We start from the raw sequence: 24,695 nt of genomic DNA, 5'->3' as shown, positions 1-24,695 counted from the left end.
AGGACTATCCAAGATCTCCTTAGCGCCTCTAAAAGCCTGCCTCAACGCGGCCACCAGACTACTTACAGGCACCAGGAAGTTCGACCACATCTCGCCACACATAAAAGCGCTGAACTGGCTCCCTCTAGAGGCCAGAATTCAGCTGGAACTTGCATGCATTATGTTATGTTATGTTATGTTATGTTATGTTATGTTATGTTATGTTATGTTATGTTATGTTATGTTATGTTAAGTAGTTTTATATAGAGCATGGCTACTCCAGCAACAGGGCGTCCCAGCACTCACGGACATGTGTATAGAGAAGGAGAGTGATGACAGCATCCGCTGCTTGGGCTAATCAGATGGAAGAAAATAGCAAGGTTTTAATTAGTTTGCGGAAAAGCTGATGGCTCGTGGTGGACCGTGCTTGAAGTGGAATAGAATTCCAAAGTAGTGGAGCCTTGTGTTTGAATGAGCGTGCACCCGCTCTGCTCCTGCGAACCGTAGTAGTGCAGGCAAGATGGAGATCTGCAGATCGGAGAGCACGCATCGGGGTATAAAAAGTGCACAGTCCCTGCAATATTTGAGGACCACGTCCGTGGAGAATTTTGTGAGCCACACATAGGGTTTTAAATTGAATTCTCTGTTTCACAGGTAGCCAATGCAGCCGGGCAAGAGCCTGTGAAGCAGAGCAGTATTTCGGCAGGGCAAGCAGAGTGCGGGCAGCAGCATTCTGAGCCCTCTGAAGTCTTTTTGTGACCGTCAGGTTAGAGCCTAGCAGAAGAACGTTACAATAGTCCAGATGTGAGAGGACCATGGATTGAACTATTATCTGCCGGGTCAAAGGCTCAAAGAATCCATCCTAAGATGGGCCTGAGGGAGCGAAGACGCCCATAGCAGGTGCCCGCCAATCGTTTTGCATGGGAGTCCAAAGCTAGATCATTGTCCAGCAGAACCCCCAGATTTTTTACTTCCTGCTTCGGGATCGGAGACAGGCCCAGTGTGGGGGGCCACCAATGCTCGTCCCACTTCTGTTGATCCCGGCCAATTACGAGCACCTCTGATTTGGAAGCATTTAGCTGTAGGCAGTTCTCAGACAACCAATTGGCGATGGCCATAAGATCTTCCCCAAATTTAGCTCGATCTAAGTCAGCATTGTTGGAAAAGGTGAAAATAAGCTGTGTATCGTCAGCATAAGACGTTAATTTATTTTCCCGTTCTCTGGCTAGCATAGCCAGGGGTCTGACATATACATTAAACAGCGTAGGGCTGAGAGCTGATCCCTGAGGGACCCCACAGCTGAGGGGGTGTCTGCTGGATGAGTACGGTGCGGCATGCACCTGGAAAGAGCGGTCAGATAAAAATGACGCAAACCAGTCCAGGGAGCCACCCCCGACTCCGATCTCCCCAAGATGTTTAAGCAAGATCCTGTGGGAGACCGTGTCGAAGGCAGCACTCAAATCCAGCAGAATGAGGGCCGAAGTGTTGCCCAGATCTTGTGCCACCCTCAGCTGTTCAGTGACTGCCAGGAGGGCTGAATCCGTGCTGTCACACAAGACCCTGCACACAAACTCCCCTGCTTATCTGGCACAGAAATTAGTGATATCCGGAGGAAGTAGGAACTCCCGGTCCGTTAGAAACCTCCTACTCCAACCCGCCTTCTTTCAGAAAAAAAGAACCTACAACAGGGCGTTCACCGGAGCAGCACCAAGAATTTGGAACTCTCTCCCACCTGCCATCAGAAGAATCCCTTCTCTAGCACGTTTCAAAAACGAGGCCAAAACCTTCCTCATGGGTAAATTCCTCGTCTAAGGCCTGCCCTCAACCTCCACATCGTGCCTGACCAATCTAAGACTACAGCTTTCCCAGATCACCAACTCCTCACGTCGAGATCGTATGGGCCCTTGTTGTTACAGACTGTCACAGTGATTGTTTTTTTTTAATTTTATTTTTTTTAAGAGTTTTATATAGCGCTGGCTAGACCCGAAGGTATCAGAGCGCTTTACATGAGAATCAACAATGTAACAGAACAAGTTCAATAAATTACACAATACATCAAAAAAAGAAGCAAAACAATTAGGAGGGGAGAGAAGGGAGAAAGAGAAGCAGTGGAGGGGGCAGGGGAGGTGAGAAAGGAAGGATAAGGGAAGAGACAATAAGGAGAGACAAAAAGAAGTCTGTCTAAAGACCAACTGGGTAGGTGACGACCAAGGAGGGAATCCACGGCCAATCTCCCCTATAGCTAAACCAGGTAGCTCCATCAGGCATCAGACAAAATAGTTCAGTCTCAATACATTGAGAGAGGAGAGAAGGACATTAACTAGAGGGAGGATGCGGGAGGAGAGGACAGGAGAGACGAAAGGAAGTGGAACAATGTGGTACAACATTATAGCAGAAAAAGATCAACAATTACACATTACATCAAACAATCAGCAATACATTAAGAGAGGAGAGAAAGGAGACAGAAAAGTAGTGATGGGGAGGGGAGGTGAGAGAGTGAGGATAAGGGAAGAGACAATAAGGAGAGACGAAAAGAAGTCTGTCTAATGACCGACTGGGTAGGTGACGACCAAGGAGGGAATCCAGGGCCCATCTCCCCTACAGCTAAGCCAGGTAGCTCCATCGGGCATCAGACAAAATAGTTCGGTCTCAAGTGTCGAGGGAAGAGGTTCACTGAGAAACAGGGTGGGGACAAGGGGCAGGGGCAGGTGATGGCAGAGGACAGAAGCTGAAAAGAGTAGGAGGGGAGAGGGGAGAGGGGAGAGGGTTGGGGGAAGAGAGAGGGGGAAGATAAGATCAGGAGAGACGCGGGAGCGTTTGCCCGAAGTCCCGCTAGGTAGGTGATAGTCAAAGGAGGGAGTCCAAAGTTAATCTCCCCTATGGTTCGCGAGGAAGCTCCACCGGGCATCATACAAAGGTAGCTTTAGAGTTGAAGCCACAGAGTTGCGACAACAGAGTGTGGTGACGCAGGCTCCCGTCACCGCCCACTGGAGTGGACACTGTTGGTATGTCGTCTTCTTCACTTCACTGTGGCACCCCTTAGGCTGTCCCGTGTCTAAGGCGGTTTCGGTTTCACTTTTCCTCCCAGCTGCCTGTGAGGGTGTTCTTTTCTATTGCTGCCTCCGTCACCACTCCTTCAAATCCCCATATGTTGGACCCTAAGTCTGTGTGGTAACCCTACCAGAGGACGGCCCGGGACCAGGGTTCGATTCCCGGCGCGGCAGGTTTCTGGACCAGGGTCAGCGGACTCGATAATTCTCTCGCCTCGGTGCCCACTCTGATCAGCGATCCCACTCGGCAACTCTGGGCATTAGCTTGCCTCATCTTCACTAACGGCCCCACCAGACCGCCGGGGATGCCTGGTCTCACCCTGGAGATACCCATTAAGGGACCATCTCTCAGGGAAGTCAGGAAGGGTTTCGCAGCGGTCGAAGCGCCTTGGGACCCTCCGGGTAAGTAGTGCGCTATATAAATGCCTATACATACATACATACATGTTGATCTTGTATATTTCTGCACTTTAAACCTTTTGTTTGTTCATCACTGTATACCATGTAAAGCGATCTGATACCCTCACAGGTCATGTTCGCGCTCTATAAAACACAAAAATAAATAAATAAATAAATCCTCATGCTGCCCACTGTAGCGTAGGCAGAGCGGGCCTGCCACTGGGCCAGGTGCTGTGAGATAGGGTGACCAGGCGTCCCAGGTTTGACGGGACCGTCCGGGTCTTCACCCGCTGTCCCGGTAGCTCATTTCCTAGTTTTTACGAAGCCTTACCTTAAATCAGGTTTTTATGGGCCCAAAGGCAGGATGAGTAGCAGCTCTTATCAGAACACGATTTATTTAACACCCTTGAGGCTGGGTTTAAAAGTTGCTTTTAATTTGGTTCCTTCGTGCCTATTTGACTGGGTTTCTATGTTGATGCATGCTGTCATTTAAGTCATTTAAGTCATTTTGAGCCCCTTGCCCGGTGTAAAAGTGTGTAGTCCTTCTTCTATGTTTGCTAAATGTCCAGGTTTTTGGTTTTCCAAATTTGGGCTCCCTACGGTGAGAGTTTCTCTCTCTACCATGCACTGGAGATAACCTTAAAGCCGCGTCTGTAACGGATCCTGTACCGGGAAATCAGGCGCTCTTGTGCTTTTCAACCCCAGGGACCACCGTGCAGTCTGTGTGCTCAGGGGTGGGTTTTACTAACCTCTCTGTGGGGAGGGGTCTGTCCAGAAATGAGCTCCCCCTCTCTCTGTCTAGCAGTGTTGTGCTCTTCGGCTGGTGAGAGCCAGTGACGCATGCCTCGTGCCAACGACGGCAGGGCAAGTGATTTATGGGCAGGTTGACCCCGCGAAGCAGCACTCTCTACTAATGTTTGCACTGCAGGGACGGGCCTTTGAGCCTTTGTGCAACTTCCTGGGAGAGGCCGGGAATGTCTCTCCTAAAACACACATTCCACAGATGTTTAACCTGACCCCAGGGGCTCTCACCAAGAAGGGGGGCTCAGCACTAGCGCACAGACAAGCCCTTCAGGGATTAGTGCATCGCGTGGAGATATCGCGCCACTCCCTGAAGGCCTGAACCACGTGTGTAGTGTGTTAACTTCTCTGTCGTCCTGTGAGAGCTCCATGCGCCGCCGTGTACGCATGCCTGCTTCCAGTCCAGGCCTCCAGGGCCGTCTCCTGTGTACACAACTACCGCTGTCCCTTCCCCTGCAAGCTCTTGTGGCCCCTCTATCGATAACTCCTGGGTCAGACCTCCCGTGGGGTCTGAAGTCCACACTGTCCTGCCTTCTACGGATGTACCGCCCTGCTTTTCTGCCTCCCCTATATGCAGAACCAGTGCTTGAAATGGAAAAATGGAAGTGCAGGTACTCTGTAACAGAGTTTCCCTTCTTCTTTCTGAGAAGTGCCGGTACTATCCAATTAAAAGTATTGCATTTCTCTTGAGAAGTGCCGGTACTCTCCCTCTCAAAATAAAAAAGTGCAGGTACTCCGTACCGGACAGTATCGGCCCATTTAAAGCACTGTGCAGAACTATAACCACTCTCCTCTATATTTAACTCCCGGAGCATATGCCACAATCTAGAAGGCGAAACTACACCTCCCAAAATGCAGCTGAAAGTATCACACGTGACGAGCTGCATGTTGCAGTGCCGCACTGTGCGGGTACTGCTAACTCCCCCCTCCCCTCTGCTCTTGCTGTCTTGTCTCCGCTCTATATCACTCACTCTATGCTGGCCAGTTGAGTTGTAAAACAAACTTCATACCGTCATGTATCAACTGGTCAGGGCATGGGTCCATTCTAAGTGTCCTTTGCATTTACACTTTCTGCAAATTGTAATGACCTTATGCAATCTCTGCTTCTGGAGAAGTGTGGCTCAATGGTTAGAGCGGCAGACCCTGATGCAGATGTCTAGCCCAGGACCAGGGTTCAATTCCCCGCCTCGGCGGGTCTTGGGCTCAAAAAATTCCACGGACCTGATAATTCTCGCCTCGGTGCCTATTCCAATCATGGAGTCCCACTCTGCAACTCTGGGCAATAGCTTGCTTAATCTCCACAACGGCCCCCACAACACTAAGGATGCCTGGCCTCCACCTTGGGGGTGCCCAGGAGTGGAAGCCTCACAGGGAAAGCCAGGATGGGTTCCATAGCGGTATTTGTACAAGCGCCTTGAGACCCTTGCGGGTGAGTAGTGCGCTATACAAGTATCAATTTACATTTATATGCAGTCCTGGCAGTGGTCAAAACAATAGTTTAGAGAAGAAATGACCCGTAAAAAAAAATCTCATGATCGTCGAATATTCTGGGACCAGGACACAACCCCAAACACTAGCATAGTGTCATTGCAGTAAAGCAGCATAGCATACTAACATAACATAGGATCCTGTGGCCACTGTTACTGCATGGACAAGGGTGTTGGTGTTCTCAGTAAGCAACATGAACTCTCAGGTTACAAACAGGCAGCCAATGTGGCAAATGTTCAAGATACACTGCGACAATGCAACAAGTTGCCTTAAATGGGTCTGGCCCAGTACCTCGGCATCCCTGGCTGCATGGTTAAACGAGTCGGCAGGTTTCAAGCCCAATGAGAGATTAAGCAAAACCAGCCCAGAAACCCCAACAACTCAAAAACTCAACACACAGGAGTCCCAACCAATCCCAAGATGAAGCTGAGGGAGCCAATGCACTAGTTTATGCGTCTTTGAGTCCAATCATGCAATTAATTCAGGCCTATAAGTTGTATCGTCAATCCGATACAATTCATGGGTACACTTTTTAAGGTGTTTCTCATCAAAGCAATAGGACTACAAGTGCTTCAAGAGGACTGTCACCCACAAATATATCCCCGGGTGCACTAGATTTGGAGAAGCCTACATATTGGAGGTTGTCAAGCACAACTGGGGGCAAGCAATGGATCCACAGGCTCGCTAACTGGAACTGGGGAACTGAAACACAGATTTAGGTCCCGACCATAATTGTTTGTAATATTACCTATGGAATTGTACAGGTAAAAACAACATTCCAACAGTTCTAGAATCGGAGCACAATACTACAAGAGTCAGGGGTAAAAAGAAACTACCAAAGGTCAGGGGTGAAAAGAACATAATCCATGGCTTGGACAGGCTGGGAATAGACATGTGTGACCTCCACTAGGGTCAGGTTTAGTAAAGATTGGGTTGGTCTGTTCCTCTCATCACCCTGGCGTGAGCAGTACAGCTCCCGCTTCTTTTATGGCAGATCACAGAAACACAGCTCCCACAGAAGCTAGGTTTAGTCCAGACTTGGAGGGAAACAGCAACCAACAGAATCCTGTTCCTACCAAACATTTCTCTGGGCTGGGGCTGTGGCATGAACTTTTGATGAACTATTATTGCTGGTTTGCTGGCCTCAGTGGTGTTGTTAGCAGTGGTGTCAGTCTGTACTCTGCTCTGGAGCCCAGGAACAACAAGGGGCATCCAAAGGACAAACATTCTTTACATTTTCAAACATTCCTACAATCTGGATGGAACTCATTTTTCGAAGAGATTTCCAGATAGCAGTGTGAGGCTGGTCAAGCTGTGTGGATTAGCCTCTGACCAGACCAGTCTCTGTTGGCTCAAGTCGCAGGTTGATTGGCAACTCCCAGACCAAAAATATAAGGCGGACGTTAACTCCACTTACTGCAACGGGCTAAATTGTTTGACTTGTAGAAAGAAGATGCATAGTCTCCCACCGACAGAATTGGGAGAGGGTGCATGCAGGTTATCACTTCCACTGGCACTAACAACTACAACCTGTAGAAGAACCACTCATTGTGCCCTCTCTAGGACACCAAGCACACAGGCAGTTTCCCATGTACGTGTGCCAGGTACATCACACCATGGCGGCTAGAAGGGATAACAGTAAGGTGGAATAAGTAGGCTGTAAGCGAAAAGCACAGTGGCCCCTCTCCGATTCAGGTGTACAGGTAAAAAGGCAAATGCCTTGGAACTAAGATAATTAGACACCAACCTCTAGACACCCCTTAGCATGATATGAGGGGAAAGGAGACACCCTTAAGTAAGGGTGAACATGAATACATGTTTAGCCCCCCTCCTTGGATCAATAAAGTTTTGTGGTCTGCTGGTTAAATTCACCAGAATCAGGAGCACCTCCAGTGAACTCGAAAATTGTTGAGTCTACTGGTGGAAAATACCCGACAGTTGTGGCACACCTTCCGCAACCACCTGAGGAGTTTTGTTCCTACACAATCCACATCACTTCCTGCCGCCCAGACTCCTGTGTGCACGTAACCTTGAGAGTCTGATCCTCTACACTTTGTTTATGCTGTAGCCTTTAGTGATCTAAACAGGAGTTAATCTCAGTTTCTGCTGATATAAATATGCCAGCAAAAATGATATAGCTGGATAATCGTTGTGTGAGTTGAATTGCATAAGAAGAGCCAGGGCTGCATCTGGACTTTGCTTATTTTTGGTTTAAACTGGGCATGTTTTTCAGATCAGCTGCCTAATTAATATTTTCTGGTGTTTACGTTTTGAATAAGGTCTGTGTGTGTGACTGTTTTGTGTGCTTTATCCTTGGAATATCTAGGGTCAGCCAGATATACAGAGATTATGTGACGTTGTCACAGATTTTTGAGGCTGAAGACGACTGAAAGCTATGAACGAGACAACTGCACAGGGAGACCGTTCGCTCCACGCCTTCATGTGAGGTAGTCCAAGCGGAGAGATTCCAATTCAAAAACTTTCTTAAGAATTCATGCTAGAGGTCCCAGGTTCACCACTTTTGACACAAAATCTGTTAAACCAACCTTTTAGTTTATGGCCCTGTTGTAAAGTGAGAGATGGCCACAGTGATTGCAGGATCACAGGTGAACCAACAGGATGTAAGGTAAGCAACATCAAAGGAAGACATTACCCTGACGCTGACAGTTTCGGCCTGTAGGCAGGAATTAATGAATGAGGAGTGTGAAGTGGTGACTGTGCTCCTACCGAGAGCTACTCATATGTAGTACAACAATGGATGGCTAATTACAGCCTTAAATGTTGTCCCAGCTAAATAATGACCAAAAGGAACATAAGCTTCACGTACTTCAAGACACACAGCAAGGGGGGTGCCAACAGTCTATTGTACTTCTGATGTTGTGTAGGAAAGGATGATGGTTAAATATTAGCAAATAAGAAATAAGACACTGAAGAAACCTTAGTTCTGGGTATTGTAGGGTTACTCGTGTTTAGTATGGATATAGCCGTTCCAGGCAAACCTTCCTGAATAATGTTAAACCCAGACATGGCATTTAGGAAACAAAGGAGTAGAGCATGGAGTTAAGCACTGCTCCCACCCTGTCTAAAGACTAATATATTATAAGCTTAAGAAAGGCTGGTTTGCTGCAGTTGTGAGTTTCATATAATATTTGAGCTATCTAAGGGGAATCCTTTATTTTGAAAAATGTAATCCCAAGCGAAATATGGGTAGAAGTCCTTATGTGAGTGAGAAGGGATAGATACACTGTACTGAAAACTGGTATAGTGGCACAAATACAAAGGTCACCCATACATCTCTAGTTGTTCGGTATTTACACATTGCTTGAATTCGAATTTCAAAAGTAAGTTTATGCTCTGCCAGTACTTATATACATCAAATATGTTCTGGCGATAAGATATCCACTTACGACAGAGGTTTCTATGACATAGACTTGTCCATCAGAATCTCTCATTCAGAATCAGTTTATTTGCATGCAATACATGGTAGTCTACAATCCCTGAACTAAAGCCTGTCCCCAATTTGCTTAGTACAGTCCAGTTATGGGAGCTCCAGCCACCTGTAACAAATACATGATGTAGCTGCTAAACGGTAATACGTTATTACAGTTGAGGTTTAACGTCACAATGAGTCTGCCATCAAGGTGGAAGGCAGGCAACAGAGCATAGTTGTAGCCACAGTTTAAACAAGAGAAAAACAATGGCTTTTCTTTTATCTGATATCTATTTTCTTTTTTTTTTTTTAAATTGATCAGCAGAAATAAGATGTTCATGGCAACATGTTTATTTTGATCCATGCTATAGGTCATTACAGAAAAGACGAGCCACATATTTTTCTAACCTGACTTACATTAGAGTGATTCTAATATATTTTTGCATTAAAGATTCACTGCTTTTCTGTGTGTAATTTGACACTACAAATTCTGCTTTTATTCTTGTGATCTGAAATGAACATGAAAGAGGAAGAGAGCAAAACACTTTGGGGCACATGCATCGTTGTAGGAATTTGCATTTCCTAAATTGCGAAAATTAAGGAATCGCAATTTAGGAATTGCAAAATCCTATGCATCAAGAAATCCTAATTTTTTCTAGGATTTCTTAATTTTCGGAATTTGCGATTCCTTAATTGCGAATCGCTATTAAGGAATGGCATTACATTGATTCCTATGGGCCTAGAGGCCCATAGGAATCAATGCCATTTTGCATTTCTTTTTTTTGGAATTCGCTATTTGTTGATGCATTGCAAGGGTGCAGAGCGGGGTCCAAAAGACCCCCACCTGCACCCCTGAAATGTATTTTAAAGTGCATGTTTCACACACACATGTCCTAAGGACATGTGTGTCTGTAACATGACACTTTCCAAAATGCATTTTTGTGCTTTTTTAAAGAATTTCGCAAATTAACACGAGGGTCAACCTCGTGTTAATTTGCACTTCCTATTTCAAAATTCGCATTTTTAAAAAAATTGATGCATTGCATTTAAGGAATCGCACAAATGCGATTCCTTAAATGCATTCGCATTTTTAGGAAATGCAAAAAAAAACGAATTTTTAAAAATTGTTTCATGCATCCCAAAAACGTATTTGGGAAGCGCAAACAGCCGAATTTACCGATTCGCACCGTTTGCACTTCCTAAATAGGTTGATGCATGTGCCCCCAAGCATTTGTGTTGTGGGAAGAGTGATGGTTTCACTATGGGCCATATGTATCAAGCTATTTAGCATTCGCAAAGGCCGAAATTCTGCGTATTTCGGCTTTTGCGAATGCTAAATACCTAAATGGTATGTATCAAACATTTTTGCATCAAAATAAGGAATCACAAAATTTGCTATTCCTTATTTTGCGATTGCACTTAAGGAATCGCAAATATTGCGATTCCTTAAATGCAATGTATCAAATAAAAAAAATGCAAAAAATGCCGTTAAGGAATCGCAAATTACCACCAACTTCTAGTTGGTGGTAAGTTGCGAATTCTTTTAATTATGCATTTTTCAAAAAAACCAAAGGTGCCATATGACGCCCATACATGCCCTTAGGGCATGTATGTGCGCCATATGCCCCCAAATGTCTTTTTCAGGGGTGCAGTAGGGTGTTCTTGAGACACCCCTGCACCCTTGAAAAAATTCCTAATTTGCGATTAGCTAATTGCTAATCGCAAATTGCCCCTTCATTCCTATGGGCCTCCTGGCCCATAGAAATGAATGGGTAATTTGCGATTAGCAATTTGCTAATCGCAAATTAGGAATGGTAAGGAATCGCTATAAAAAAGCGATTTTGTACATACATACCGTTTTGCGAATTCCAAATAGCGATTCCTTAAAATTTGCTATTTGGAATTCAAGTTTAAGTTTTCAAGTTTAAGTTTATTTGTTTGATTAATTAAAATCTTACAAAAACGTGACCTTAAAGAAAATATCAGCATCAATACACATTTAAAACATCGTGCAAATAGTAAATGTCATTAAAAAGAAAATAGTAAAAAAATAAATATGACTAGATAAAATTTTCCTTAAGACTATTTGGAATTCGCAAAACGGTACTATGATACATATGGCCCCTATGTTAAATTAGTAATAAAATACCCTCTGCTGTACATTACTAGAGTTTCACTTCAAAGTTCAATAACCTTTATAAAAGAACTCAGACTTTGTCTTCATTGCTGTATATGGCCACAGGACTCGTCTATAGCTTGCAGTATCCTTGTGACGGGGGTACTTTATCCCATATTATTCACATAAAAGCTTTTAATAGATTGTTTTACATCTAAACATTATGATAAGGTTTGTGATCTGCTGCAACTGTGATGGCATATCAATCAATCAGTGTTGTAAAGCGTTGCTCCTCACCTCTGAGGGTATCAGGGCACTGAGGTATACATGGTCTCTTTAGAAAAAACAGGTTTTGAGTTCTCTTCTGAATTCTGTTATGGAGGGAGATGTTTGTAGATGGGAGGGCAGGTAGTTCCAGACTTTCGCAGCGAGGTAGGAGAAGGCCTCTGCTGCAGCGGATGTGGGGGGTACGTGTAAGGGCCCAGGAGGTGCAGCACTTGCGGGTCGGTGGAAGTTCATGCGTTGGTAGATGCAGGCTGGTCCCGGGTTGTGTAGAGCTCGGTAGGCGTGTGTTAGGAGCTTAAACTGGCATCTCTTATGGACGGGGAGCCAGTGGAGGTTCCTGAGGTGGGGGTGATGTGGGTGCATTTGGGGAGGTTGAGGGTGAGTCTAGCTGCTGTGTTATGTAAGTCTGGAGTTTCTTGAAGAGTTGCGGGTGATTCCAGCGTAGAGAGCATTCCCATAGTTGAGATGGCTGGTGACGAGGGATTGGGTGACAGTTTTCCAGGTGTTGATGGATATCAATTTGAAGATTTTCCAGAGCTTGTGAAGGATGTGAAAGCACAAGGAGGTGACTGCGTTGATTTGGCACTTCATGGTGAGTTTGGTGTCAAAGATTATACAGAGGTTGTGGTGTGCCCTATGGGTGTGGGGGTGGGTCAGAGCTCAGAAGGCCACCAGCAGTTGTCCCACGGGAAGGTGCTCTTCCCAAAGATCAGTACTTCCATCTTGTTTGTGTCAAGCTTCAGCCAGTTGGTCCTCATCCAGTCGGCAACGTTGGTCATGGCATTGTAGAAGTGTGTTCTAGTGGTGGAGGGGTCATCAGTGAGAAAGAGGATGAGTTGTGTGACATCTGCATAGGATACGATGTTAAGCCCGTGGGATCTGATCATGTCTGTGAGTGGTGTCACGTAGGTGTTGAATAGAGTAGGGCTGAAGGACGATCCTTGGGGGATGCTGTATTGATGGTATTGGGTTCGGAGAAGAAGGGAGGTAGGCAGATTGAGACCCATTTGAGGCAGTTCTTTGGATGCCAATGGGGATAAGTCTGTTCTGAGGTGTGACGAGATAGGGTGTTGAATGCAGCTGAGAGGGCGAGGATGATCAGGGAGGCTGTTTCACTGTAGTTGAGGAAGAATCAGATGTCATCGGTGGCATCGATTAGGGCTGTTTGGGTCCTGTGGTTTGCATGGAAGCCGGATTGAGAGGCATCAAGCAGGTATGTTTTCTTCTAGGTATCTGGTGAGCTGGTGGTTGATGGCCCTCTCAAGGACTTTGGTGGGGTATGAAAGCTGTGAGATGGGGCAGTAGTTCTTGAGTTTGCTGGGGTCGGCGGAGGGTTTCTTCAGTAGTGGTCTTACTTCTGCATGTTTCCATCTGTCAGGGAAGGTTGGTGTGGTGATGGAGACATTGAGGATGGTGGTGAGTTCCGTGCTAATGTCTTGGGTTCTCATGTGGAAGAAATGGTTAGGGCATGGGTCTGTGTGTGCTCTGGAGTGGATTCTGTGGGCGGGATGAGGTTGTTCTCTTTTGAAGTCCTTGATGCATTGGTGGTACCTGTTGAGGGCTGACTTGAAGGTGGATAGGCCGGTGGGATCTTTGGTGGTGCGCCATTGTTTCTCTAGTTGTTTACAGTTGCGTTTGATGGTTCTAAGTTCTGGAGGGTACCAACTGGCTCTTCTGGAAGCTTTGCAGGTTTTGGCTGATTTCATGGGGGAGAATCTGTCGGCTTGTGTGGTGATCCAATTGGAGAAGATCTGGACATCCTGTTCAAGGTCTGATGCGGTGTTGAGGGCCTGTGTCTATTGGGTCTATGTTACTTTGTTTCATTCATGGTGCGAGGAGCTGGGTGGCTTGGTGGTGGTGTCCTGTGAGCCTGTGATGGTGAAATGGATGATTGAGTGGTCAGTCTAGGCGAGTCCGGAGTTGTGGCTGTATTTGATTCAGTCACTGGATGTGAAGATCGGATCAAGTGTTTGTCGTGTACGGAATCAGAGACCAGTTGGGTGAGGCCAATGTTGCTCATATTTTCTAAGAGATTGCTGGAGTTGGTGTCGTTGGGATCGTTGAGGTGGAAGTTGAGGTTGCCGAGTAGTATATAGTGTTCAGAGTCAATGGCTAGCAGGGTAATGAATTCGAAGATGTTACAGAATACTGATCGTGGCCCAGGGGTCTATAGGCGAGGATGTCTTTGATGGTTGTTTTGGAGTCTGTTCGAATTTGGAAGTTTAGATGTTCCATGAATGGTGCGGTGTAGTCTTCAGTGTCAGTGCATCAGATTGTTTCCTTGTGGATTAAGGTGATGCCTTCTCCATGTTCGTTGGCGCGTTCACAATGGGCCATCTTATAGAAGTCGGTGGTGATGAGTGGGGCTGAGGAGGCGGTGAGCCAGGTCTCGGTTATGAAGATCACATCAGGGTTCAGGGTGGAGATGGTGTCCCAGAGTTATGTGACATGTTTGAGGAGGGATCAGGTGATGAGCAGGATGCACTGGAGCAGTTTGGGTTGCTCGTGGCCTTTTGGGTGGACGAGGCAGGAGTTCCTGTGTGGGCTGGGAGTACTGCAGTACAGATGAAGCAGCAGAGGCCGCAGACGATGGGTCCTTCATCAGGGCGAGATGCTGCAGCAGTTGTTGTCGTGGCGTCTGGGAGCGAGGCGCTGAGCTCAGCAGCAGAATATCAAAACATAGTCATAGTGCCAGGCCTCCTGGAAATGGGCACGGTAAACATCGTTTACCACGATGTTTTTACAACGCGGTACCTTTACCATGCAGCCGTGACAACGCAAGTCGTTACCACGACTTGCGCTGGAGGGCGCTAAAGGATTACAAATAGTTAATTTACTATCCCAACACCTTCCCTAGGGTCCACGGGGACTGGTGTTAGAATAGTAAATTATACTATTCGAAATCCGCGCCCCCAACGCAAGTCGTGGTAACGACTTGCGTTGTCACGGCCGCGTGGTAAAGGTATGCGTTGTGACGGTACGCATTGTACCGTCATACATTCTCTGGGAGGGAGAAGGGGCCCTGGGGAGGAAGGCAGCAGGAAGCGGATGGCAGGAAGTGGGTGGTGGGAGGCAGAAAAAAACTGTGTCTAGGGTAGCTGTCCTGGGGTTTGGAACCTAGGGCAGAGCTGAAGGCAGAGGCTGTCTGTCTGACTAGGCTTGCGCCAAGGCAGGAGCAGCCTAGCAGCAGTCAGCGTGAGACAGGCAGGGCAGAGAACGGCAGACCGGCAGCAGTACCGGCAAGAGAGAGCTGGTGTAGACCTGCATCCTACACAAAAAAAGCATTATTATGTCTCAATTCATCTAACCAACACAGTATCATGGAGTGCTTAGGAGGCAGAAGGGAAGCTCTATGTTTCCTCATTGAGATAACCTCCTGAGAATGACCTCATAATCCTGGTAATCAGAAAGGCCAGTTGTTTTTTTTTTGTTTAAAATGGTTCAAGTCACGTTAGCCTCTTGAATCAAGAAAGTGAGACTTGTTCCCCTGTTACGACTGTGCAGCGCTATGGGTAAATATACAACTCATCCACCATATAATAAATGTTATCAGCACCTACAAAAAGGTAAGGTATGCAGTGTGGCATCTTAAGGCACTGGGTGTATTGCACATATATATAGTTTTGCATCATGTGCATAGGGAGCTGTCATATGAAGATTTGGTCGAGGACAGAAACCAGTGCAACAGATGGGTCAAAACTGTGGAGAAAAAACACCATTCTTCAAGCAGAGAATGAATCCAGGGATTTTAAAGTTATCTACACTGGACGAAACCAGCCGGAGAGGTGTGTGTGGGTCATGGGTAGGTTAGTTGGCAACATGACATGGAATTCTTTATGGATATTTGGTTTTGACTTACACTGCAGGTTGAAATAAAACAATGCAGTGATTACTGAAGGCAAAACCATTGGAGTGATTTTGGATGAAGTATCACGATAAATCATCTGAGGTGACAAAGTGTCGTCAGTCTGAGAGTTCTGTCGCAGACCTTTGAGACAAACCGATTGGTGACAAATTCCGATGATTCAACCAAAAAAATTACTCGTTGGTTCCTAGGGTAATTTTTCAAGCAAAGTCAACTGTGCCATCACATGTCCAATGATGTATAAGGCAGGCGTTTTCCAACATGGCAGCGGTGCAATGTGCCTTGAGAAGTAACACTGGCACATTCTCATTTTTCACGCAGAGGTGTTTATTATACTCTCATGCAGTGTTTTATGTGTGCCATAACTCATATTATGCCAGCTTTTCCGATCCGAGTAAATTTATGCTCATGCCAATACATTTTATTGAAGATGAGTGTGAGAAAGGCCCTGAGAACAATAATTACGCTATCACTCTCCATTGCTTGTAAAATAAAAGGCAAGATAAAAAAAAACATAGGAAAACCCAATTATTTTTTTTAACGTTTGGCCTCGAGTCTCACTAGCCTCAAACAATCAAAAAATGTAGATATAAAAAAATGAAATATATATAGTAATCAATGTTCCCTCAAATTTTTTTTCTTTGTGTGCGGCAGTATAAGGTCTCTGTCCGTTTCTGCCAAGGCAATGTGCGCCAAGAACCCAGCCCCATGTGTGGGTGCAGCGACAAATCACAGTGGAAATATCACTCAAACATTTGCTGAATAAAGTGAAAAGACTGTATTTCTACACATACAGCACCACATGAAGGGTCTTAAGGCAGGTTTGCAACATACAACAAACTTAACAAGCATTTACAATGCAATAGGTCTCGCATTTACGCAAGTTTGAGCTATTGGCATTCTAAATGACAATGCCTTTTATTTATGTTTTGGTTCAAAGACATTGTCATTTACAATGCCAATAGCTTAAAATCGCGTAATAACGATACCTGTCGCATTGCAAATGCTTGTTTCTTTTGTAACCTCCCATGAGGACTGCCACTCTTGCATATGGATTTACTCAGGTTATATATTACTGTCTGTGCACTGTTTTTTCCATTTAGCTCAGGAACTCATTTGCGCAAATGCTTGCTTGCCTCTCGCAATTATGAACGCTGCTCTCTATATCTGTTAATGCTCGCTTCCTCCATCTTGTTATATATAGTGGTGGTGCCATTTTTTTATTTAAAATTTAAAGATGGAAAGTAGGGGCATATTACCAAGCAATAGCGATAATTATCGCTATTGCTTGGTTAGAGACAAAAATTTACCTCTGAGCTGCGGCGATTTTTACCGCAAATAAACCTTGGTATTAACACTATGGCTGCTAAGGCAATTCCCCTCCTGTGCTGGGAATTGCCATTTTGCTGGTGTCATGACGAGCTCAGCTCGTCATGAGCACAGATCCAGGCTACCTCATGACGAGCTGAGCTCGTCATGAGCATGGAAGGGGTTATCAAGGTTTATCGCAAATGCGATAAAAATCGCCGCAATGCATGAATATCGCTGAAAAGTCAGCGATATTCATGCATTACCGAGCTAATGCTCTTAGCCATGTTATCCACCTCCCATTAGATAACATGGCTAAGAACTGCTCAGGGCACGTGTTAGCTTTTGGAGATATTCGCGCTTAGCGCAAATATCTCCAAAAGTTGGTAATAGGAGATAGCGATGTTAGCGACTGTCTTCAGTCGCTAACATCTTGGCACGCCCACTTTGCATGTCATTAGTGATAAATATCACTGACATACAAAGTGGGGCCCAAGAAGGTCGCTATCTCCTACTAGCTGTTGCTAACTGGTGTTAGCGACAGCTAGGTAATAGGGAGATCATTTTATCTCCGCTTTCTTGGCTTTTAAAGCCAAAAAAGCGGAGAGAAACCCCCTTGATAATATGCCCTGTAGTTATTAATTTTTTTTAAGTGCCCAATGCTGCACTTTTACTTAAAACATGTTGGCCGTACTCCTTTCTTTATGCGCGGCTCGCCGTATTCACGTTAACAAACGTAACCATTTTTATTTTTAAAGAGCACCATGCTTAGTCTCCAATTTAACAATGACGGCTGCTCGCCTTTCTTTATGCACAGCTTACCGTATTCACTTTGCAAAACACACAAGTCTCTAGGTTTGTCCATTCTTTTTGTCTGTGGCGGAGCGTAAGTTTGTGGCATTATTTCCTTCCCTCGTGCTCACTTGTCTACCTGTCTTTCTCCGTCTCGGGCACAACAGTAGCAGTCATCATGGCTTACCGTGGCAGTTCTTGCAGGTACAGGCCTCTCTGTATCCTGAAAACGTTATCGTGCAGGGAGCAGAGGAGAAAGACTACTGTATGATTATCAAAAATATTAGTTTTGGCAAATTTATTATTCTTCCTTTTAATGATGGTCTAAACCCTGCATTTCAGCTTGTTGGCGACCCACACTTGCTCCCAAACGTCAGCCCTTGGCCTTCATGTGATTCATTGCACCCCTGTCGTACTTTCTCATACATCTAACCACATTTCAGAGTTTATGATCCTGTTGTTGAGCACTGTTGTTTCCTTCAGCCATAACTGTACAGACAGTCTAGAAGTTTAACCAGTACAAACAACAGCAGCCACCGCAGCGAACACGGAAGACTACGAAAGTGAAAGCAGCTCAGTACTAGGCTGTAACTGAGGGCGGGGGCTGCGTGCGCATGCGCGTCATTCCAAAGTTTCGTTTTTAGGAGCGAGCCCCGGAGCGAAAACGAAGTGGCAGCTTAAGTCCCGGGTCCCAGGAGGGGGCCCGGGTGAAGACCAGCGGATACCAGAGAGAGAGACACGGAACACGCAGAAAGAGACCGGTGAGTGGGGGATGTGTGCGCGTGTGTGTGTGCGTGTGTCTGTGTACATGTGTCTGTGTACATGTGTCTGTGTGTAGAGCACGGTGAGTTGGTGGGGGTGGGGGTGGCGTGTGTGTGTCGGGCGTGTGTATATATGTGTGGCTGAGTGTGTGCGCGTGCGTGATCGGGATCCATGGTGACTGAAGTGCCTGCCGGAATCGGAGCGCGTGTTGACGCGCGCGACCTGATCCGATTCCGGCAGGCTGCTGCGTGCGCGTGCCAGTCTCTTGACCTCTCCTATTTAGTCCTTGAAAGCCTGAATGATTACAATAGTCTCGCTTTGCGACAGCAGGCCTTCGGCCTGCAATCGCACGGCGAGACCTAAAAAGGATACAGTATTCAAAAGCATATTCTCCACTAAAAGTCTTTTAATGTAACACTGAGTCCCATACTATCACTTGTCAAATGGGAATGCTAAATCCCTGAGAGGGGTCTGTGTTATTCAAGATTGCACCACAATGAAATCTGTGAAAATGCATTGTTGTGTCCTGTCCTTAGCCAACCACAGAACATTGCTTCTATGAGTTTTATCACCTGCTGCATTTCTTGCATCTCTTTTGCAGCCCTCCAAGTACCACACATCAGGCGTAGACTAACGCATTTTAGTGTGGTGGTCATCATCAACTTCACTGAAATGCAAAGTCACGCGTTTATAAATCCTCCTCCCATGTCAAGCCCAGTACCAGCCGGTAATTAGCACCAATTACAGAAAGCTAGCACTGCGTGGTCAGCCCTGCTTGCGCAGACTTGGGGTTTGGCTCAGCTAGAGTTGGGCTGGCTTTAGGGTCTACAGTGTAACAACTTCACCCATAGTGGGCTGGCACAGCATTCAGCTTCACTGACCTCACGTGTCAATGCAAGTAAATCAGTGTCTGCTTGATTTACCCGGCGCCCAATGTCCGATAGACTGAGACCGATTACGCACCTAGCTATAGGCGCCCTGCCGCCTGCTATGCGAGCATGCGGCACGACAGTCAGTTTACATTTGGCAGTGGGAACCACACATTTGTTGTGCCTACCCGCGCTGCCCTAATATGCCTATGGCCACCTGCAACCTGATCCAGACTGCGGCCGCCGCGGGACGGGTGCTACTTCATGTTTAGCAGACAACCTGCATGAGTCGTCGTGTCCTGGACAATGGCATTTGCCTGCAGCCTGGCCTGTGCAGGGGAAGTCATTGCGGAGGTTGCTGGCATCTTCAAAAGTCACAGGTGAGACCCTGGGGTGCAACTAGCCTTGAGTACGGTATGTTGATAGTAAACCCTGCCCACCCATATGCATACCAGACTAGGTTTTGAGCAGCATAAGGATGTTGGTCGTAACTCATGCTGTGCACACTGAGGACCGTGCTAAAACTATCCCAGCACTGTGGTATTTAAATAAACAAAGCTCACGTATGAATGCTTTTTCCTGTATAGCCTGCCTTGCAAGCCCTTGGTAGACTGTGTTGGAAACTGAGAAAGTGTGGCACAGCCCAGAATGGCTATATGAAATAGTTTAATTAAGATCTTACCTGCTCATTTCCTTAGTCCCCTGCAGCCTCTAGAACAGGTTAATTTTGCTGAATGTTGTTCAGTTGTTCACTGAACAACCGTTCATCACATTTCCTGTTACAATCGTGTGACACAGTTAGAGTGTACTGGCACCAGGGTCACCATCAAGGCCCGGGTGACAGCGAGCTGAGATTTAGAGCTACCCAGGGTACTTTACGCTAGGACTCGGACTCAGTGTTGCCCCTGGAACACACAGGCAGCAGCCTCTCTCTGCTAACACAGAACAAAGGCTGCATGTAATACCCATAACGGAGCACCATACAATCTGAGGCCAGTCCTGAAAGGTCTGGCCAGGCCTGGCCTCTTTCCTGCAATAATCAGCAAAGCAACGCCAAGGACCCCAAGCCCCATCTCAACCTGGCCAGAGTCTTGCTTGGCACAGGTGAGCTGAACACTGCGGATGTGAATGTGGTTAAGATGGACTGCTGAAGGAGTAGGTTGGTTCTGGTGGATATAATTGGAGTTTGTTGTAATGGCTGTGTGGTGTTTGGATGCACTGGGTGGGGCAGGTTGGTTCATATTGGGAATGGGGTTCTAGTTTACCGGGTAGATCAAGGCAGATTTTTCTCTCAAGAAAGTGTCACTCATAGTCATTGAAATGCACTCATAATTGCACTGAAATTTGGAATATGTCACAAATAGCAATCTGAAACCTTGGCAGCTATGTGTAGTTCCTTTTCTGTTCATGTGAAATTTCCTGGTTTTTGGCTTTAAAATTCTGGTCACCCTATCTATCATCAAAAGGCACGCAACAAGCCTATCAGCATGACGTGTGCTTTCACAATCCCTAATACATATTGGGGATTGTGAAAGCACGTTGTGCTGTTAGGCTGTTGCATGCATTTTGGTAATAGAGCGCAGCAAATTGCGTGCCTTTTTGAAAGTTTTTATGTAAATTGCGGGGCCCAACATGCTTACGCTCTGGGCTGCATTTAACATGAAAACTTTCAAAAAGGCACACAAACTGCCGCGCTCTGTTAAGAAAAAGCACACAGCAAGCCCAACAGCACCTCGTGTGCTTTCACGATCACTAATACATATTAGTGATTGTGAAAGCACACGTTCTGCTGTTAGGTTTGTTGCCTGCCTTTTGTTAATGGACCTCAGCAGATTGCATGCCTTTTTTGAAAGTTTTCATGTTAATTGCAGGGCCGACATGCTTACACTCGGGGCTGCATTTAACATGAAAACTTTCAAAAAGGCACACAAACTGCTGCGCTCTGTTAAGAAAAAGCACACAGCAAGCACAACAGCACCACATGTGCTTTCACAATCACTAATATATGTTAATGATTGGGAAAGCACACGTCATGATTTTAGGCTTCCTGCATGACTTTTTTTAACAGAGCGCGGAGGGGGGCAGATTGTCTGCTTTTCTTCAAGTATTCACGCTAATCGCACCACTGCGATAAACATGCGATTCAAATAGGTGCGCGGGCGCTCACACGCACAGCTTAGAGGAAACAGTTATAGTAATACATAAAGGGGATTGGAGCGCCTCTCGTCGTCGTTTATTAATCTGTTCAATTGCAATTAACATTTTGCTTCCACCCTCCACACCAGACAGCAAGCGTTCACCCTCTTCAGCCATTGGCCCTCTTGCACTCTGAGTGTGGACATTTTTTTTGATCAAATATACATATCTTCCTTAAAGAAGTGCACTTCCGTGTGAGGGCTGGTGGCCCAAAAATCACATTGGAAATGTCTTTTCTTTCCTTTCCTTGTCCTTTTATTATGTCATCCTGATGTGGACTTAAATGATGTCTTCCGGTTATAGTAATTGAAATCCAATAGTACCTTTTCTTTGTGCCAATAAGAATTAAATCTTCCTGTGTTAGGTATTAACGGTCTGTCCTAAGTACACATGAGAGCTAAAAAGTACATGTATTTTTCTATTAGTAGTATATGTGATGGTTCATTTTCTTTTCATTTTATTGCAAGTCCATCGTAGCTGATAGCATGTTTTCTTTTTATTCTTATTTTTATTTTTATGCCCCTTGATTGCAACAAAAATAAAACAATAACCATTGCGCCAGCTTGCGGATGCCAAACCTATTGGCTTTGCCAATGCTTGATTTGCATGTATTTGTTAAATAAGAATTCATGGCCCTTTGGTGCAGGTGACTGATGGGTGTAAGTACAACCAAGTTCCGAGGATAGTTGAACCAGGAGGGAGAGTGATTGGAGAACATTGGCATTGATCCAGCTTTAATTCTCAGCAGGGCTTCCTCCAGGTGCCTACTAGACTTTGTTGGTCAAAGGTGAGTGGAGTGGCCAAGGGGTATCCTGTTTGTGGATTTGGTCTTACCCAGGCACAACATATTGCCCCTTATCAGTACTACAGCAGCTTAACAGCCTGCTGGTCCAATTCTGGAGTAGGTCGTGATGCCTAAGCCAGTGACTTCAAATTAAGACACTAATTTAGAATTGTGTGTAAACGTTGAGTTACTGACGGTTGACCAGTATAATCTGGAGTGAATGCAGTTCCAAGCCCACACACCACAGCCATTAAACGTTGGTGATATGAAACAGTGATACTGTTAGTTACCCTGTGGCTACTTTCAATCAGGTAGAGTTGACAGAATAGGAATGGAAATGCATTTTCATCTTCTCAAGGGGCTTACTAATGTCAGGATGACAGCCGATAAGCAGGACACCCTGAGGGAGACTGTATTTAAACCTCTAACAATTTTGATATTGACAAACAGCAAATACCGTTCGATAATAAACTGGAGTTACAGCACCCACCTGCAGGGAGGTGCCTGGGGGTTCCTGGGACCCACTTTCCCTACCTGCAAGGGTTGTCCTCATAAGGCACAGTCACTGTGCGAAACCTTTTTGTGGTGCACAGGCAATGCACCTCCTGACAGCTTTGTAGTCTCTGTGGCACAGGAGCAGTGGCAAAGCATTTCCTCATCTGCATGGGGTTCGAGTTAATTTAGGGCACAGGATAATTTTGCAACCATAAGATGTTGGAGGCAGCCCGCTATATATGCTGCTTCGCGAGCAAGGCTGCAATCGCATAGAATATCTATGCCAGGGAGTTAGATTGAACGAGAGAAGGGATCTGGTCTGTATCCTAGCGCAATGGCAGACTGATTCATCTGCTCCACACCTGATCCCTGCTAGCATCGGTCCTGCATTAATTTGCCAAACAATAAACACCAGCACCTGTTGTGCCCGTGATTGTGTGTGACGCCTGCCAACGCAGGCTTGTGAGTGCACACAGACACACATATTAATTGAAACCATGTCTAGTCAGCTATGCAGACTCAGGCGGGCGCTGTCTCTCCTGCCATAGCAGGTAGTGTGTTGTTCAATAGCATACGTGCGCCCAGGTAGTGAGGAATACCTATCTGTGTTTTCACTACCTATGAGACCTGCTCTTCACATAGGTTCACATCGGGAAGTGGTTGACATTACTTTGGACTGCAATAGTGGATTGAAGTGGAGCAGCCTTGCTGTTTCATATCAATGGACTTACAGTGCCAAACCCTTTCCACTGGTAAAGGGGGTTTTGGCATGACTTGATTAGAAATGCCACTTATGGAACATGTATAAAGTGACATCTAATGACACTGATGGGAATAACTCAAATAACTTCAACAAAGTAAATTAATTACAGCCAAGTCTATCAAAAAAGAAAATTAGATTTATATTTGAAAAAACATAAAAGTAGGGGTACAGAAACAACAGCAAAAGATTCCAACATACATTGACAACAAAGAACATAAAGGTTAGATATATAAAAATATCTTGATTGTCAGTGTATATCATCCCATCTTCATTAAATAATGTAGTGAGTCTGTCCTCAACGTATGATTCAGAGCTCAAGATAAGTTAATTTACAATGACTAAAGAAATTGAATAGAGATTCAGATTATTGAGGAAAAGTTAGATGAATTAATCGAGTAGAAACCACCACATAATCCCAGTGTCAAAGGATATGAGGATACCTCAGCGTTAACTCACCGTTAGAGGTTTCATGATTCACCTGATGTCCATTATAAACAAATCCCTATTCAAACACCTAAAACAACTATAATCAGAGGCTGGACATTCAACTCAGACATTCCCAGGACTCGGGTAATCTAATAAAAATGCATAATTTACAGTAAGAGTAAAACAAAATTCTGAGTAAAAGAGCTCAAAAGTGGTTGGAGGTCGCTGCTGAGAAATTGTGTAATATAAACAGAGCTGGGAAAACATTGGCGAACTAGCTGCAATACACTAAAAATAAATTCCTTATGCCAGCAATAAGGAACACAGTGGAGGAGGTTGTATCTTCGACTCAGGGTATTCTGGATGCATTCGGAAAATTCTACTCCAACCTAAATAACTCTAACCGGCAAGTCAAGTGCTCCCCCATGCATCTCAGAAGGCGTCCTACTTACCCTTAATACACCCATTGAGGAAGGGGAGATTCTGTTTGCTATCCATAGCCTTAAATCAGGGAAGGCACTGGGTCTGGATGGGTATTCTTATAGGTTTTATAAAGCATATGATGGGCAGGTTGTGGTACCGTTGCAGGCCATCTACCATCAATTTGCCAAATCAGAATATAACTTGGGATCCACAACTGAAGCACAATTGTAGTCATTCCAAAGGAGGGGAAGGGCCATTTGGACGTTATAACTATAGACCCATATCCCTTATCAATCTCGACTGCAAAATATATGCCAAAATGATCATCTGTAGACTAGAACTAGTTATACTAAAACTTATCCATCTCTCGCAAATTGGTTTCCTAAAAGGTAGACCTGCTTCTGATAACATTAGGATAGTTTTCCACGCTCTGGAGAAAGCAAAGCTAATCACACACCAACAGC

Source organism: Lissotriton vulgaris, chromosome 2_1 (genome assembly GCF_964263255.1).
Source record: "Lissotriton vulgaris chromosome 2_1, aLisVul1.2, whole genome shotgun sequence".
In the NCBI taxonomy this organism is placed as follows: domain Eukaryota; kingdom Metazoa; phylum Chordata; class Amphibia; order Caudata; family Salamandridae; genus Lissotriton; species Lissotriton vulgaris.
This window is presented reverse-complemented; position numbering follows the sequence as displayed.